The 14,046-nt window shown below is 40.9% G+C and overlaps 1 protein-coding gene across 3 annotated transcripts in view; it reads right to left on the bottom strand.

The window, feature by feature from the left end:
* Positions 1 to 14,046, bottom strand: part of USP6NL (USP6 N-terminal like) — a 144,780-nt gene that overhangs the window by 95,423 nt on the left and 35,311 nt on the right. The gene's annotated exons all lie outside the window — the stretch shown is intronic.

The following is a 14,046-nucleotide window of genomic DNA, read 5'->3' as shown; positions in this document are numbered from 1 at the left end:
AATTCAGTGAAATTCAGTGAAATACAAAAATCATAGAATCAGAAAATGGTTAGAGTTGGAAGGGACCTTAAAAGATCATCTAGTTCCAACCCCCCTGCCATGGGCAGGGACACCTCCCACCAGACCAGGTTGCTCCAAGCCCCATCCAGCCTGGCCTTGAACACCTCCAGGGATGGGGCAGCCACAGCTTCTCTGGGCAACCTGTTCCAGTGCCTCACCACCCTCACAGGAAAGAATTTCTTTCTGGTATCTAATCTAAATCTCCCCTCTTTCAGTTTAAAACCATTCCCCCTCATCTAATCACTACACTCCCTGATAAAGAGTCCCTCCCCGTCTTTCCTTTAGGCTCCCTTCAGGTACTGGCAGGCCATTATAAGGTCTCCCTGGAGCCTTCTCTTCTCTGGGCTGAACAACCCCAGCTCTCTCAGCCTGTCTTCACAGCAGAGGCTCTCCAGCCCTCTGATCATTTTTGTGGCCCTCCTCTGGACCCGTTCCAACAGGTCCATGTCCTTCCTGTGTTGAGGACTCCGAAGCTGGACAAATCATCATCCATTTTTCTCATGATAGAGCTACTGGTCTGGTTTTGTAAAAACAACTACTTTCTGTTCCCTTACCTGAGAGTGTATTTGTTCACACACCATGAACACAAGCACTCGTTCCAGGTTAACTCTCTCAACAGATACCTTCACCACCTGAAAACAACTTGCTTTTTAACATCACTGGTACTCTTCTACCACACACTACCTTCAGGAAGCAATAAGTTAAGAGCTATATGACACTGATATTTTTCTCATGTCTTTAATGGGTTTTCAAGTTCAGCATATCTATTTTTGTGGGTGTTTCAGACTTACACAGAGAAAAGGGAAACTTTTGACTTAATTGAAATTTTTCTCTATTCAGAAGAAAAAAAGAAAAGCTAAAGTTCATGTAAAACTATCTGTAAAATCTATATTCACTACACTCTGCACCAAAACAAACCATTCCAACAGCAAAACACATGCACCCTTCCCCACCTTAATAATCAGTATTTCTTCAGAGCAGAACCTATTGTAGCTTTACAGCATGAGGAAAAACGGGTGGGAGAAAACAGAACCTATTGTAGCTTTACAGCATGAGGAGTAACAGGTGGGAGATATGAAAGTAAGGTTTTAACTTGCCCGAAGAAATACGATTGAACTCTCATCTTAATGGCAAATCAAGTTTCACTACAGCAGAACACTCGCAGTTCTGTAGCATCCTGCGAGACGATGCACAGTCACCAATGGAAAATGGCCACTTTGGAAATTAGTAGAATTAACTGCTACTAAAAGCTGTCTCAAAGCAATTTTAAAACAACCCCCAAAGGGCTCAAAGCAAGAGCAGGGAATCCCAAGCAGCCCTGCTGAGCAATATTCCACAGATGAAGCCTGTGTCAAAACTTGAAATTAGAATTATAGGAGTCTAATATCCATTGCAAAGAATTTAAATCAACTACTCTTATGACCTCACTTTTAAGCTGCAACGACTAAAGGACTTACAGAAACACTACTAATAATAATCAGTTATTGCAATATGTCTATGACAGCCTTGCTAATGCATATTACTCAATAGAGCATTGAAAGAACAGCAATCATAATATATCAGCAATAAAACAGAAAAAATAACACTTAGTCTTAATTTGCAATTATTTTTTTATATGTGTTTTACATTAAAAGGTACACCTTAAAATGAAATCTTCTCCATCAGCTCTGCCTACAACTAACCCAGCTGGAAGCTGCAGTTTGAATGCTCATGTCATCACCTCACTATTCAGCCTCGTGAATGTTACCACAAGGGTTACGAAGTGGAGCGAGGAGAACTGGCAGGGTTCTACTGTAATTCCATTTTACAAAGTGTTGTGTGTGCAGTCATGAGCCAGAAGATAATTAATTTGCTGAAGGTTAACATAATCAGTTGCAAAGCCAGAAGAAACCATAATTGCTAATTTGTGACAAGCTACACTGAAAAGAGTACGCCCGATTTTGAACAATGCTCCTTTCTTGAAAGAAAAAGAAAAAAAAAACTAGTACACAACCCACTCTCCTGCCCAGGATTCTGTCACCACAATTCAAAACATTTCCAGCTGCTCTTAACAGACTTAAATGTAAAGATTGGGGCTGGGTATAATTTGGAGCTTGCCAGTATGTAAAGACTGGTCTGACTTGTGCAACTAACTAAGCCAGCTAATGTCTTATGTCTAAGCTTAAGTCATCCTTTGTTCTCCTCCTTCCCAAGGGTGTAGTTGGCATCTGGCCTTTTTACTTATTTATTACTATTTTTTTCTTTCCTCACTGTTGTGAAAGGGCAGCATTATGACCATTACGAAGTGGCCATTCACCTATATATTTAGTCTTTTAAGGAGATGTAAACACTATGCTGAGTGAAGTAATGTCAGCCCTACCAACAGCTGTCGAAGTGGTGATGGGAGCAGATTTGCATCCTCGCTGGTCAAGGAGATAGAGGGAGCCTTGTTTCTGCAACACGCTGTAACCCAGCAGCAAAGAAACGACAAAGCTAGAGCCTTCATGGAAACAAACACAGGAGGTTTTCTACTACATGGAAATCATTTTACAGTCTTGCACCAAAGATTAAATTTCCTGGAACTCCTACTGTGCCTAGAACTGATCCCGCTGTAACATGTAATCTGGTTCATCTACAGCCCATGAGTATTACTCCCACACTCCCCTTGAAATCCATGACCTTTCCCAGTACTAGCCTTTATAATTAATGTCTTAATAAAATATGCTGCAAATCAGCTGCTGTATTACATGGTAAGATCAGACACTTGAGCACAGAAACAGTATTTGCAGATAAAAAGCAGGAATTTTACCCTCAATTTAATGTAAGTCAAGCCGTCCTTTCCACACGAGCATCCTTTCAGGTATCGGTTATGACTTTATAAGCAAATTTAGCTGAATGTCATTTTTTGGATCCCCTGTACTTTAAAAGTGTATTATGTCTGCAGTCCCCACAGGCTTTTGAAAACTACATCCCTTCTGCGCATTGACGCTACTCATACTTCTTTTACCCGTGACAGGGTAACTAAACATACAAGCAAAATCATCTTTCAGCAAGATTGAACACAACAGTTCTCTGCAATAAATTTCCTCTTCATTTTCCCGATGCCATACATCAGGCTGACTTATAAAAATCATTTTTCCCAGCAACGTAAATCAAAAGAACATTTAAAAAAAATTACCTGAAATGTTAACATAATTTGAGACATAATTTGACATTTCCTGTACTGTACATCTTCATTAGTAGTAGACCATGAATGTTTTCACAGCACTAAGATTTGCAGTATCAATTAAAACAGTAAAATGGTTCTAATATTTTAGATTCTGACACAAGCCAGAACATTTCACAAGAGGAGTTATGCTTCCCACACTAACAGACTTATATTTAAGTAGTCAGATGCCACACTTCGCTAATTATGTTAAGTCTCCTGATTAACCATTTTTATCTCAGCATTAGTCAAAATTAATGGAGCAAACAATAATTATAGTTTAAAATTCAGCATTAATGATGTCAAGTCTATTCCCAGTTTAAAGCATCACCAAAACAACACTCATGCGTACTGCAGAAGTAGTTTTTGAAAGGGGCTCTTCATTTTTGAGGAAGCTGGTTTGTTTCTTCTCTAGGGCTGAGAGAAGTTACAAAAGTTCTCTAGTTACACAAGTTTCATCTTTATTTTAGCCAGTAAAATGATACAATTATAAAGGTTTGTTCCTCCAGTCAGACAACCTTTGAACTGGCATACACTGAGTCCAACTCATCATTTAATTACACAGTCAATTTAACTGATTAAGACAGGAAGAAAAGGAGGGTTTGTTTTCGTAGTAGATGTTATTCTGCCAGTTATTAAGACTAAAAAGCTGGGAGCCAGCTCAGAAAGGCACCAGCAGTGACTCAAGGTGGTTGGAGTGAAACTTTACCAGCGTCATGAGGAAGAAGAAACTCCCCTGGACCAGCCCAGTGACCCCACGCTGTCACCTAATGGGTGACGCTGTGTCCTTGAGCACTTCAAGAGGCCGCTGAAACCTCGGTGGACCTTGCGTGATACGGAAAAGGAAGCGTTGGCAAACGGGCAGCAGATGAGCAGTTTCTGACAGTACTGCCTTCTACTGACCAGCTGCACATACAACACCACTCTCTTACTTTACTGCCTTTACTGACCAGCTGCACATACAACACCACTCTTTTACTTTTCTGCCTTCTCCTGGAAGAGCCATCGCGAGGTACCAGGGATTAGTCCTTCCCCAAAAGTGTGAGAAAACCACCCTCTGCCCACCCTTCAGCTTCAGCCTCCCAGATTCCCAGTGAGGGCTCCGTCTACTTGGGTGCAGCCTCTGCATGGGGATATCTCAGGACTTACGTTGACGTTTTAAGCCCAGTTTCCCCCCGATGCACAACGGGAAAATAAAATCTTAGTTATCGTGAGAGTTAACAGCTTCAAGCTCCAACAGGGTAGGATTAGATTGAACATTAGGAAGGAATTTTTCACTGAAAGAGTGGTCGGGCATTGGAACAGGCTGCCCAGGGAGGTGGTTGAGTCACCGTCCCTGGATGTGTTTAAGGGACGTTTAGATGCGGTACTGAGGGATATGGTGTAGGGGAGGACTTTGTAGAGTAGGGTAGATGGTTGGACTCGATGATCCCAAGGGTCTCTTCCAACCTCAATGATTCTATGATTCTATGATTCTGGCAGGACGAAAAAGCATTTCTTGATTTATTCCAGCCAAAGCATGTTACACTAGTTACTACAGACTGCTAGACATGCTGTTGTGCTCACAGAATAGCAGGGGTTGGAAGGGACATCTGGAGATCATCTAGTTCAACCCCCCTGCCAAAGCAGGTCCACCCAGAGTAGGTTGGACAGGAATGCATCCAGGCGGGTTTTGAGTATCTCCAGAGAAGGAGACTCCACCAGCTCCCTGGGCAGCCTGTTCCAGGGCTCTGCCACCCTCAAAGTAAAGAAGCTTTTCCTCATGTTGAGATGGTATTTCACATGTTCTATGCTCTACCTTGTGTACCTATACAGCATGGATTTAAGGTGTCCCTCCACCTATAGTGATACACTGAAGGAACCATCAGGAATCACAGCACCAGTTACACAGGAGCTGCAAGGCCCTTCTGTATTCAACTTTAACTATAATCTTGACATATTAAAAGCATTTCCACAAAAGAAAAAAAAAAAAAAAGGACTGAGAGTTACATGCTACAACTCTGTTCACTGTAGCTGAACCACTTTCTTCAGCGTCTCTGTCTCTGAGCTATTCATCTTTCAACAGATAAACATTTTAACTGCAGTAATACCCTAAGTACAAATAGGATCCTCTAAGTAAATCCTATGAAAAGTCTGAATGGCACCAAGAAGCTCTCATGACACTAAACCTACTCTTGGTGACTCTACGATAAGTTTTAGTAAGTCTGCAAAAAAACATCAAGGCAAATTTAGATACCTGTCTGCTTATAATATCAGTCATGTCTACACAGCACAGAGTAGAGTTGCTTTGAAAAAGTCTGAGTAATCAGCTACTTAAAATATCTGCCATTCACTTTATTAAAACCTGTAATGAAGCTGGGGAGGGGAAGACTGAAATCCCCTCTGAATGTCTGAAATTACCTTAAGCGTCGTGCAGCACCACATCACATTTTTTTTATGTTTATAAAGTGGTTCTAAGAAGGGCTGGAGGAATAAGAGACAGCAAAATGAAGGGTAAACAAGTTTGTTTACCAGCAGAAAAAAACTGGGGAAGAAAACGCTATCAGTTTCTTCATCCTCGCTAGGAGAAAAGGAAGTTAGGGAGAGACAAGAAGGTTCTGTTGTTTTCAGTTTCACTGGCTGAGGGCTGGTAAACAAAGCAGTGAACAGCCAGGGCATTTCCCATCCGGAACAGGAACCAGGGCTTCGGAGGCTGCCCCCAGTTCTCTGGGTCCCAGCCTCACAGAGCGACAGCAACACAAAACCCACCAAACTGAAATCAGGTTACGTTCATACTGGTATTTAGCAATATCAGGAAATTTTTTTTTGCCTCAGCTAAAACATTTATTAATATAAAACTCCTCCAGAGTTTGGTTAAAACAATACAAAACAAAAAGGAAAAAAAAAAGATCAATCCCCTAAACTTTGTGGTTGTTTATCCACAAAAATACCATACCAGTAAGATAAACCTTCTGGCTACATTATATCCATCATCTTTACTTCAAATAACTTTTGCTAGATGTAACACCTAATTAGTTTTCAGATTTAATCTACACATAAATCTTAGGACAGTCTGGCAAAAAACAGTCTGGGGCTTTTCCCCAATCTCTGCCAGGGAGATCATAGAATCATAGAATGGTTTGGGTTGGAAGGGACCTCAAAGATCATCCAGTTCCAACCCCCCTGCCATGGGCAGGGACACCTCCCACTAGAGCAGGTTGCTCAAGGCCACATCCAGCCTGGCCTTGAACACTTCAAGGGATGGGAGATCCCAGTTCAGCACAGACAACGCTGAGATCCCGTTCCTACCAAGAGGCAAACACAACGCTGCAGTAGCGTAGGACCACAAAACAAAAATGAATATTTAGTTTTAAAAGGATAACACGGGTTAATGAGAACAGAATTCTCCACAGAGGTCATTCATCTTCTTCAAGGAAGAGATCAGAGTGAGATTGAGCCATTTGGCTCTTTCTTCAGATACTCTGCAGCTGTTTTACAAATATCTGGTGTTCACTTAAGATAAGAATTATTAATTTGTTCAGCCGTTGCACAGAAACAATGACTTCACTAATCAGCCTATTAACAGATGTGTCATTAAGACATGCTTTTTACTGATTTAGAGGAAGATGTAAACAGTGAGTACCTTAATGACACTTACAAACCTACCACCAAGTTTTCAAGGCTACTTCTCTCAAAATCAATACTTTTATTTCAGTACTGATGCAAGAGGAAGAGCTACAGGCACATGCTGCAAAGACTTTAAGAAGTTTCTGTTACAAGACAAATACAAGGTTAATTCTGATCTAGGCCTCGTGCACAGGCATCAAGGTAAAAAAATCCATGTACTTGTTAAGGTTGAAGTCGATGCAATAAACCTACTAAGGAAGGTCCACATTAACTGTATTTTCAAATCAATAAAATAAAATAAAATTTTTTAAAAATCCCAAACAAATCCCAGAAAAACCTGACCATTTGTAACAGACTCTCATATGTCAGAAGAAAATGATCTGGAACAGGTAAAAAGCATTTCTGCATTCTATACACTGAAGAAAGTCTGCTTCATCTAATCTAAACACTGATGCAATACTTCAGCAACACCTACTCCAAGTTACAAGGACTACCTCTAGAATAATAAACAGATAAAGCCTTTTATGGATTTCAGTCCAGCTCAATAACCTATTTCATCTCAAATTGATTGCTCTCAGCCTCTATGAATTTCATCTCTCTTACAGAATCAAAATCCATAGCAAGTGTCAAAATTTGGTTGAGCCCGTGGAGCTGCACCCGACAAACAAGCCCCCTGCAACCCGGGAAAAGCAGAGTGACTGCAGGATCCTCCTAAGGAAGGGCAGGCACCAGCCGTCCTCTCTGTTGGAGAGCCAGGGGAACAGCACGTCCCTACCCAGTGAAGCACTGAGATTTAAACATAGATCCACCCACTGTCTGCTCCGGGCTTGTACACAGGCAATTAGGATATTCAGCACTTTAAGGAGGGTGGAAGTTCTCATCTCTGCAGCCTGGACAGACCAGAAGCGACTGGGCTGACTGGTTACCCAGCCATCAACACAACATCAGAAGGCAACTCCTCACAAGAGGATAGCTTTGAGCTCCAACTACAGCCAGCAGCAGCTGATAGAAAACTTACTGGTCAAAGCACTTGGTGTACCTCAGCTGCCTTCACATCCTTTCTGACTTACAGATACAGCCACAGTGGTCAGACAGGAAACCTTCTCGTGAGGCACAACGCTTTAAAAAAGTGACCATCTTTGCATGAAAGTTGAACAAGTTCAAGTCTGAAATTTTCCTGTGTGAAGTTAAACCCAAACTAACTCACAAGAGAAATAACGTATCTTGGTAATGAATTTTGGTTCCCTCTTACCTTACCAGTAAAGACACACTTCAGTACACTTAAAATCCCAACTTGGAGTTTCTGATGTTACTATAAACAAAGCCAAAGTATCTCCTTGAAAGCGCAATGCAGTAAAACAAGGCATCATGTCTACAAAGGTATTCCCGAAAGGTCTAGCAACGGGGTAAGAAATTAAGAGGTTGAACATAACAAATGTTGCTTCAGTTACACCATTTCGGAAAGATTAAGAGTTATCACTCCAGTGGCTTCAAACTTGATGAAAATCCAATAGCTTTTCATCAACTCTTCCCTCTTCAGCAAAATTACAGTTGTCATCTGCCATCACATAAATAAGTCTGAATGTGAGTGAAAATTACCAAGTGTTTCTCCTGTTTTAGAATATTTTCGGAAATTGCTTAATTTAACAGCAAACTTCTTGTTATGACAGCAAGCTCTCGAAAGAATTTACAAGGACCTCAGCCTACATTAAGGATGGGAGAAGAGAGAGAATTTTCAACTGAAAATTTATTTTAATTTAATCTGCAGTAGAGATGACAGCTTCTGCTATGTGTTAGCCACAAGTACAAACTTTACTGTATTTAGGCTAGAAATTCTGCTCACTTTTTCTTTTTCTTTTTTTTTTTTTCCCCTCCTTCCCTACCTCACTTTCTTCCCTGGCATAGAAAAACAAGGGGTGTAACTACTGAAAGCTATAAAATTACTCACACACACTCTTTATTTGCCAACACCTGCTGTTTTGGAAGAGCACATCAAACCTCAAAATTGACAATTGGGACCAACAGTTCACATTATTGTGATAATGTGCTATAAAAACGTAGAAAAATAAAAGCATCAGAGAGTACTTTGTACCTGAGGTACAATAGGCTGTTTAATCCCAGGGTAACATTCAAGCCATCTCAAACACACATTGTTGACAGGTTTCTCTGAAAAATGAGTCAGATGCACGTCCTGGGGGAAGTTCTCTCTCTGATTAAAACACTATCACAAACAGCCATTATTCTTTAGGTGCTATTGAGCCGAGATGGCGTTTCAGTGAATCACAGGCTCCAACACAAATGAAGTCATATTTTTTTCAGATAAAGAGGCAGATCTTCATGGAGTTTAAGCAAAGGCACGAGACAAATGGATCTGCAACCCAACTAACCAGGTTTTACTCCATCAGGAATCCTTGTTGGGAAGGTAGTAAAAGGCTACGATTGTTTTGAGTGGTCCAAATCCATCCTGATGCTGTGGATGCAAGCGAAGGCTGTAACACAAAGGTACAGCAGCAGCATTTCATACAGCCCAACCACTGTTGTATGTCACAACCTGTACCCTGACACACAGCACACCGTAAAGAGGCAATGGCCTGTATAATTGCTTTCTGGCAATATAACACCTTCCGAGACTAGAAAAGCAGAAGAATAACAGTTTACAAGTCATACCTAATGAAAAGCACAATTGTGAACAATATGAAAAGAGGATACAGAAAGGGGCGGAGGGAGAAATGCGATGTTTTATTTAGGGAATTGCATTTTAAGTGGATGATGTACAAAATTGCCAGAATTTAATTAGCTATCAAGTGAAAGCATGCAGGAGTTACCATCAGTAAGGGGTAAGGGTCTTAAAGCCAACTGAAAGGGATTTTAAAACTATGCTGTGGATCACAGGTATTTTAATGCACAAAACTACAGATGAGCTACCCAAAACTTAAATTAAGCAAATGAAAAAATTATCGAGCTACTCTAAGTTTTTACTGACTCGTTACACAACTAATTCCATCAGATTTGAGTACCAATTTTCCAATGCACCTGTTTTCATCCTTCACACCTGTACATTAGATCAGCATTTTATATCTCCCTGCATACACAAGCAGTGCTGAAATGAAGAAAAAAAAAAAAAAGCCTAAGGAAAACTCATGGAAATTTACTTTCCATGAATACAGAGGCAAAACAACTTCACAGGCTTAGAAAGATGGAGAAGAAATAGGACACAATGAAGTTAGTGCAAAGGGGTCTGCTGAAGGAGAAGTAGCTTTCTGAATGTCAAAACCCCTATAAACCGAGAGAAAAGCAGAGATATTCTCCAAAGTCCACACAACTGAAACCTGTGGAAAAAAACTTATCAGCCCAAAAGGGATACAAATAAGGTGACTCTAAATTAGTTTCATTTTAAAATGTTACAGCTACCTTTTAGGCAGCTCCAAGTTAATCAGTGAGGATACCTTAGCTACTATATTTATAGATACCTGTGATGGTCTGACTGCCACGTAGAACTGCTACTTCTGTGGTCACTTCAGGGCAAGAGAGGCAAACTTTATATTCTTAGACCTCAAAACCAACTCTCTCAGTGAAAGTGGTACACCATTTCTACTGCAATACCAAACAGCCCCCTAATACATCATTTAGCCATTAGTATTTTAAGTTCAAGCCTCTAAGTTCATATAAATAGAATACCAAACAGGTACAGGCTTTCACATGGGACTACAGGATTTAGACCAAATTTAATCGAAGGACTTTTCAGATTTGTCTCAGAATGAAGAATAGTTTGGGAACACACTCTTCTGCAGTTGTTTCAATTGTGTGGGGGGGAAAAATATCATTGCAAATAATGAAAGAGAACTGAAATAGTTTTCATGTTACAACAATTTTGTAACGTCCTTGTATTAAAATAAATTATTCTCAAATCTAAAGCTAAAAGATTTTTTAATTTATCTTTTTTTTAGTTTTTAATTGGAAATAACTGTTTTCCAGCTAATAAGAAATCTATTAACTCAACTGATGAAAGCTGCATGACAGATAAAAGGTAGGCATATATAAGTTGAAGAGGGGAAGCTTATACAAAACACTGCAGAGAAGTTGCTTTAATTTAAAAAGGAATCAGAAATTGCCAAGAAAGGCTGCTCAGTCAAATAAACAAAGCCCAAATCATATCACTATTAAATAACAATTCTGCAACACCAGGAATGTTTAAGATATACCAAAGCCCACTCAGATATACTCAGCTGTAGGTGGGATGCAAGAGACATAATTTGTTGAGTTTCCCTAATGGCAGTAATGGCTTGTTCTAACACCAGTTAAAATTGCTCAAAAAAAAAAAAAAAATCCACTGGCATAGCAATAAATACTGTTTCAAAACCAATTACTACAGATCTGTAGTTGAAAATGTTAAGGAATTTTTTTTTGAGAAGTTTATTCAAGCAAGTAGTACATTAAGAGAGCATAAAGGAAAATGTAAGAGGACATCATTCAGACATCCTGTCCTGGATTTACAGCGCTTGTCCAACACGTCATTGCTCTTTGCTTTCAGCTCTGCTGGAGGTTTCTCCTCTGGGCTGTGCTGGGAAACAGGCTCACATGAGTGCACTGCAATCCCTGAGAAAAACATCCCAGAACTGCTGAATTACCTCATGCCACCATCATCAGCTTTTTAAGGAAACTGGGGCTGGAGAGAACTCGCAGGAACACGCACTTGCAAAGTTTCTGTTTGTCTGCATCCTTGGTGTAGCTGTAGCAGGTTGATCCTATCTGGCTGCCAGGTGCTCACCGAGCTGCTCTCGCTCACCCTGAACAGGGCAGGGGGAGAAAATAGGATAAATAAAAGCTCACGGGTCCAGATAGACATGGAGATCACTTAACAATTACCCTCATGAGCAAAACAGACTTGGCTAGGGGAAAAATTCTTTATTGGCAATGAAAAATAAGAGTAGGATGGGGAGAAACAAAGCCTTCTTCCCAAACTCAACTTCACTGCTTTGGTCCCGGTTTTTCTATCTCCTCCCCACCCTGAGCAGATCAGGGGGACAAGGAATGGGGTTTGCAGTCAGCCCATAATACTTTGTCTGTGCTGTTCCTTCCTCCTCACGCTCTTCCCCTGCTCTAGCATGGGGTCCCTCCCACAGGATACGGCCCTTCACGAACTGTTCCTTCCCACCAGCTGCCGTTCCTGCCAGAAAACCTGCTCCTGTGTGGGCTCCTCTCCAGGGGCCACAGCTCCTGCCAGGAGCCTGCTCCACCACGGGCTCTCCACGGGATGCAGCTTCCTTCAGGGAAGATATCGGACTGCAGCCTTTGGAAGATCCATGGTCCATGGTCTTCTTTATTATGGTCTTCTCCATGGACTGCTCTGGCATTTGGAGCATCTTCTTCCCCTCCTCCTTCACTGACCTTGGTGTCTGCAGAGCTGACTCCCACACGCTTTTCTCCCTCTCCTCTCACAACTGCTGCACTGTGGGGTTTTTTTCATCCTTTCTTAAATATCTCATCACAGAGGTGTCACCAGCTGCTCAGCTTTGGGCAACGGTGGGTACATTTTGGAGCTGGAACCAGCCGTGTCCAACACAGAGGGCAGTCCCTGGCTTCTTCTCACACAGGCCACCCCTGCAGCCCCTGCTACCAAAACTTTGCCATGTAAGCCAAATATAGTGGGCAACTAAGAACTTCCCCATTAATTTAGCACTTAACTTTGAGAGGCAGAGCATATGCAAATACAAGTCATAAACGTCAGTATTCAATGCATTAATGAACAATCTCTTGACCCCCTTCTGCCTCTGAAATAGCAATCCTACTAGAACTTCCACTTATTCCTAAAAAAATCTCAGTAAGATATTCTACGTAATGTCAAGATCATAAAACTGGGGTAAAACACTACTGATGCTCCATGCAATTCTATAAAAAGCATTTTAGTTTAGACTGGAAGAATGCCTTTGGAGGAAATCTCCAGATCATCTCTACTGTTCTTCAGTTTGCGTTGGGAAGCAACATGGAAGTATGCAAAACTGGGTTCCCTCCTGGTTTATCTCCGAGATGTTCTCCTAAGTTATGTTCTGCCCTATAAATAATAAAGCCAAGGTTTGATCCAGCCTGAAAAACCTCCTCAAACACAGAGGGATGTTGGACCCTCAGTTCTCCTTTCTAGATCTATCACTATGGTGCCACACTACGTGCTAACAGGGACAATCTATAGCTGCTGTGACATTAAATACACACACAGGCCCCAGCACCACCAGCATCCTTTGATTTGCTTAAGCATATTTGCTCATTTTTCCCTTTAGAGCTTCTCTGCACTATTTATAGAAAGGCTTTACATTCTTATTAGTTACCAGACAATGATTTTTAATACATGTTCCATCACTACAAATAGTCTTCTGTGAAGCTTTATACATTATGTAAAATAGGCAATTAACACTGCACAGTTTAGAAGGTCATTCCAACGCCTATAAACTAAATAGTAATGGGAATTGGAGTCTGTGTAGCTTTTTTTTTTTATTTTTCATCTATAGATTTGGCAAGCTCCAGACTAGCATTCATCCCACATATTTTAAAACCTAAGTAGGGTACTAATTCATAGCAGAGAATTGACAAAAACATTTTTATTGATCTCCGTATCATCTCTGATTTGTGTAACGCGTGCTCCACGCACCAGCCCGCGAACACAACATTTTCTGTTAGTGAGCCATGAGACATGGTGGCTCCAGGACTCGATGCAGCTGCAGCATAGATGAGGACATTTTTCAAAACATGTTCAAGTCTTTTCAATGTACAGCTGTTGTCAGAAAAAGGGAAGGATTAGTCAGGGTTATTTTTCTTTTTCGAAGGAAAAAAATTAGGACACAGAGCAATGGTGCAGCCATTTATCCATCATACAGCAAAGTGCAACCCCTGAAATCAGCAGCATTGGAAGCATCCCAAAACCACCCAACACTTGAAAATGATGAATTGTTCCACTAATGCAAACAACATGACTTTAAATGAAATAGAAAAATATTTCTCTATGAAAGATCACAGCATATTCATGTTACCAACGTCCCTTCATTACCACAAACAGCATTTCCTTTTCTATCAGAAAGAGGAAGTCTCAGATCGAGGCAACTTCTCACATTCCAGCTGAGACCTGTGAACTGCACTCTAACTACTTCCTTCAGACCATTGCTATTTCCCACTCAAAAATTAGGTTTCATAAGAAAAGCTACACT

Source organism: Calidris pugnax, unplaced genomic scaffold, assembly GCF_001431845.1.
Source record: "Calidris pugnax isolate Ruff unplaced genomic scaffold, ASM143184v1 scaffold125, whole genome shotgun sequence".
NCBI lineage: Eukaryota > Metazoa > Chordata > Aves > Charadriiformes > Scolopacidae > Calidris > Calidris pugnax.
Note: the sequence above shows the minus strand (reverse complement) of the source record. Positions and strands in the feature narration are given on the sequence as shown.